Source organism: Vulpes lagopus, chromosome 1, assembly GCF_018345385.1.
Source record: "Vulpes lagopus strain Blue_001 chromosome 1, ASM1834538v1, whole genome shotgun sequence".
In the NCBI taxonomy this organism is placed as follows: Eukaryota; Metazoa; Chordata; class Mammalia; order Carnivora; family Canidae; genus Vulpes; species Vulpes lagopus.
The window spans coordinates 108,925,551-108,929,914 of NC_054824.1; the positions used below are offsets into that span (position 1 = coordinate 108,925,551).

The window sequence follows — 4,364 nt, forward strand, 5'->3', positions numbered from 1 at the left end:
CTCAGTTTATCTAGGAATCTAGGAATAAAGTAGGCCCAGGATGTTTAGGCTGTGTTTATCATTGAGGGAAAACAGTAAGTAGTCTTTAAATATTATAGATATTAATTTCTTGCTGTAGCACAGCTCTGTTCTGCTAAATCTTTCATACTTTTGATATAGTTTTCAAAACAATGGGGGAAAATACATGTGTGTGCTTTCTATGTCTTTTTCTTGAAGGAGGTTTGGAGGAAGAGGGAATAAGATGTGATTGGTTAGTTTATTATGATTTACTTTCTGTATCCTTAATAAATATTTGAATTTTTTTGTTAGTCTATTGTCTAGTGTGTCACTCCAATAAAAAGTAAGTCTGAAGGCTGATCTGTCACACACATATGCTGTTGATCCACTGATATAAGTTGGAGTTGATTTTCCAAAAGCAGAGATGAAATTCTACTATCTCCAACATTAAAAATGGCTCACATTCATGTCTAGTAACCCACATTGGCTGTGTCTCTCCCGTAGGATCAGTTTTCTCTGTGTGAAGTTGCCCATGTGAGGAACAAGTGCACTACATTTCTCTGACAAACGGAATTAACTTTATTAATGGCAACATTGTTATAAACTCTGTTCCCTAGACTGTTGTGTCTTTATCTTCCCTACTCTCATTGAAGAATTAGTTAGATGTATGAATTCATTTGAATTCAATTAGCAGGTGTAGGGGAGGAAAAACTTTAATGTCTACCTTTTAGGTTCATTACCTGGGACCCTGTCAATTTGACAAAGATTAATAGAAGAGAAGCATACAAATTTTATTTGCTGTTAATCTGTACATGAAGAAGAGGCCTTCCTATGACAAAAGTGAAGACCCAAAGAAGTAGATAGGCCCAAGAGCTTATATGCCATTTCAACAAAGACTGAAAAATTGTTAATATGTGACATGATGATGGAAAAGCTTTTTGGGCTTCGAAGAGTGGCAAACTGTGGGAAGATAAATAAATGGAGGAAACAAATGTAAAATAAGGGCTAAACTTAGCAAGATTTGTTTGTGTAGTGGGAGAGGGGATTTATGGCAGTCCTTACTTTTCAAGACTTTCTTTCAGTCAATAAAGGAAGTTAAATTCCTGTTCTTCCTGGCATGGGAATTTTGCTACTTTCCTTCCTAACCTGTTCTGGACTCATTTGCCTCTGAATGGTACTTTCCTTTCTTTCGAAATTTATTTCTTCTTTCTAGTTCAGTTTCCAATCCTGTTAAGAGAATTTTCTTTCATAACTCAATGCAAAATGAAGATTTCTTAGCGGGCTGGTTCTTCACCAGAGAGCTTCCATTTCAGGGTTCTGACACTTTGCATGACCAGTTGATAGCAGCCTCTAAGTTTATTCCAAATTTAATAGTGTTATTTTTAGAGCCCATCTTGAGCATGTTTAAAAGAAAAAAAAAAGTGTAAGTTTATACATGATTAAGAAAGCTTTTTTTTTTTTTAAGATTATGTCTATTTGAGATAGAGAGACAGAGAGAGCTTGAGTGGAGGGAAGGGCAGAGGGAGAGGGAGAAACAGACTCCCTGCTGAGCAGGGAGCCCAATGTGGGGCTCTATCCCAGGACTCTGAGATCATGATCTAAGCTGAAGGCAGATGCTTAACTGACTGACCCACCCAGGCAACCTGATAAAGAAAAAGTTAAAAAAAACAAACAAACCAAAATTTAGTGACTGAACTTAAAGGAGATGTTACCATTAGTTTTTCTGTTACTTTGAATATAAACTTTTATATTCAACTAACATAAGCCAGGGCACAGTCCCTGTGTAAGAATAGGGACTCCAGAGTCAAACCACCACAAACAGGATCCTGGCAGTTGTAATAGGCAATTAACCTCTCTGCCTCTCAACTTCTTCACCTTTGAAATGAGGACAATAAAAGTCCTTAACCTGTGGAATTGTTAAACTGAAATTAAATAATACAGGTAGAAAGTCTAAGAAGAATGTTTGCTCCATAGTAAAGATGCAACAAATATTTGCTCTTGATTTTATTATTATTGACTAAAAGTCTTAATTTCTCATATGCTCACATTTTCTACTAGTGTTAGGTCCACATATCTAAATGGATATCTAATTATTGTTTTATCACTTCATATAATCTAAAAATTAACCCATGATTTTTTTTTTTTTGCACAAATTTCTCTAATCCCCCATTTCTGTCAGGAACAGAATTCCTACTATTGGTAGACTTGTAAACTGGTGAAGCCATTGTGGAAAACAGTATGGAGATCCATCAAGACATTAAAAATAGAACTGCCATACAATAAAGTATTGCCACTTTTGGGGGTATTTATCTAAAGAAAACAAAAACACTGATTCAAAAAGACATATGCACTTTTATGTTCATTTCAACATTTTTTTACAACAGCCAAGATATGGAAGCAACTAAGTGTCCATCAAAAGATGAATGGATAAAAAAAAGATGATATATATATATATATATATATATATATATATATATGGCAGTTCTGTACTTATATGATGGAATATTAGCTTAAAATGACTAAAATCTTGCCATTTATGACAACATGGCTGGACCTAGAGGGTATTATACTACATGAGGTAAGTCAGACAGAGAAACAAACACTGCATGATCTCATTTATATGTGGAATCTTAAAAACAAAACAAAATAACAAACAAAACAAAATAGGAATAGACTCAAATACAGAGAACAAATTGGTGATTGCCAGAAAGGAGGGAGGGTAGGAAGATGGGCAAAATAGGTGAAGGAGATTGAGGCACAAACTTCCAGTTATAGAACAAGTAAGTCACAAAAATGTAAAGTACAGCATAGGGAATAGAGTCAATAACATCATAGTAACTTCGTATTGTGACTGAAACTAAACTTTCAGTGGTGATCTTTGTGTAATGTATGTAAATGTGAATCACTATGTTGCATACCTGAAACTAATATAATAATGTATGTCAATTACAATTTGTAAAAACTACTTCCTTTGGCACCCAGTTACTCAAGCTTCAAACCTTGAAATCTACCTAGGGCTCACCATTAACACATACACACCGTATCCAATTTCACAGAAATTCTCTTGCATCCAAATTTGCAATACATCTAAATGTAACTAACCTGTCATCCTATGATTTATGATAAGAAACACATATTTGGTATTCGCCTCTGGCACAGAGTACCAAAAACTGTTGAAATTTCTTAAGAGATGAGAGCAACAAAGGTGTCTTTTGTATGTTATGAGGTGACTTTTGAAAAGCATCTCACAATGGGGATTAGTTGCCATTGGAGCCAACCACGTAATTGGGGGATTGGACCTCCTGAAAGAGGAGACTGGAGAGGAGCTGAAGGTTGTTGAATCAATCAAAATTGGCCAATAATTTAATCAATCATGCCTATGTAATGGAGCCCCACAAAAACTTAAAAAGGGTGGGGTTTGGGGGGCTTCTGGGTTGGCAAACACGTGGAGTTTGGGGAGAGTGGCTTATTCTTGGAAGAGACATAAGGTCCATGTCTAGTTCTTTCCTTTTGGCGATGCGGCCACAGCCATGAGTATGTTCAGGCTTCAGAAGAGGCTTGCCTTCAGTGTTCTCTGCTGTGGCAAAAAGAAGGTCTGGTTGGACCCCAATGAGACCAATGAAGTCGCCAATGCAAACTCCTGTCAGCAGATATGAAAACGGATCAAAGATGGGCTGATAATCCGGAAGCCTGTGACTATCCATTCCCGAGCTTGGTGCCGGAAAAACACTCTGGCCCACCGGAAGGGCAGGCATATGGGCATTGGTAAGAGAAAAGGTACTGCCAATGCTCAAATGCCTGAGAAGGTAACATAGATGAGGAGGATGAGAATTCTACGCAGGCTGCTCAGAAGATACTGTGAATCTAAGAAGATTGACGGCCACATGTATCATAGCCTATACCTGAAAGTGAAGGGTAACGTGTTCAAGAACAAGTGTATTCTTATGGAACACATCCACAAGCTGAAGGCAGACAAGGCTCGCAAGAAGCTTCTGGCTGACCAGGCTGAGGCCTGCAGATCTAAGACCAAGGAGGCCTGCAATCGCCATGAAGAGTGGCTCCGGGCCAAGAAGGAGGAAATCATCAAGACTCTGTCCAAGGAAGAAGAGACCAAGAACTACAACTCCCTCTCTCTTGTCTGTACATAGTGGCTTCAGCATTAATCAGATCAGTTATTCAATAAAACAAACCTTTATCTGCCCAAAAAAAAGAAGGTCCATACCTTGCCCTCTCCACCCCTCCATCTGGATGCTCCTGAGTCCTATGCTTTTATTATTAACCAATTATCTAGTAAGTAAACTAGTTTCCTGAGTTCTGTGAGCCATTCTAGCAAATTAATTGAACCCAAGTAGGCGGGTCATGGGAAC

The 4,364-nt window shown here is 37.8% G+C and overlaps 1 pseudogene; it reads left to right on the forward strand.

The window, feature by feature from the left end:
• Window positions 1-3,527: 3,527 nt before the first annotated feature.
• Window positions 3,528-4,145, forward strand: LOC121487349 (annotated as a pseudogene).
• Window positions 4,146-4,364: the final 219 nt, after the last annotated feature.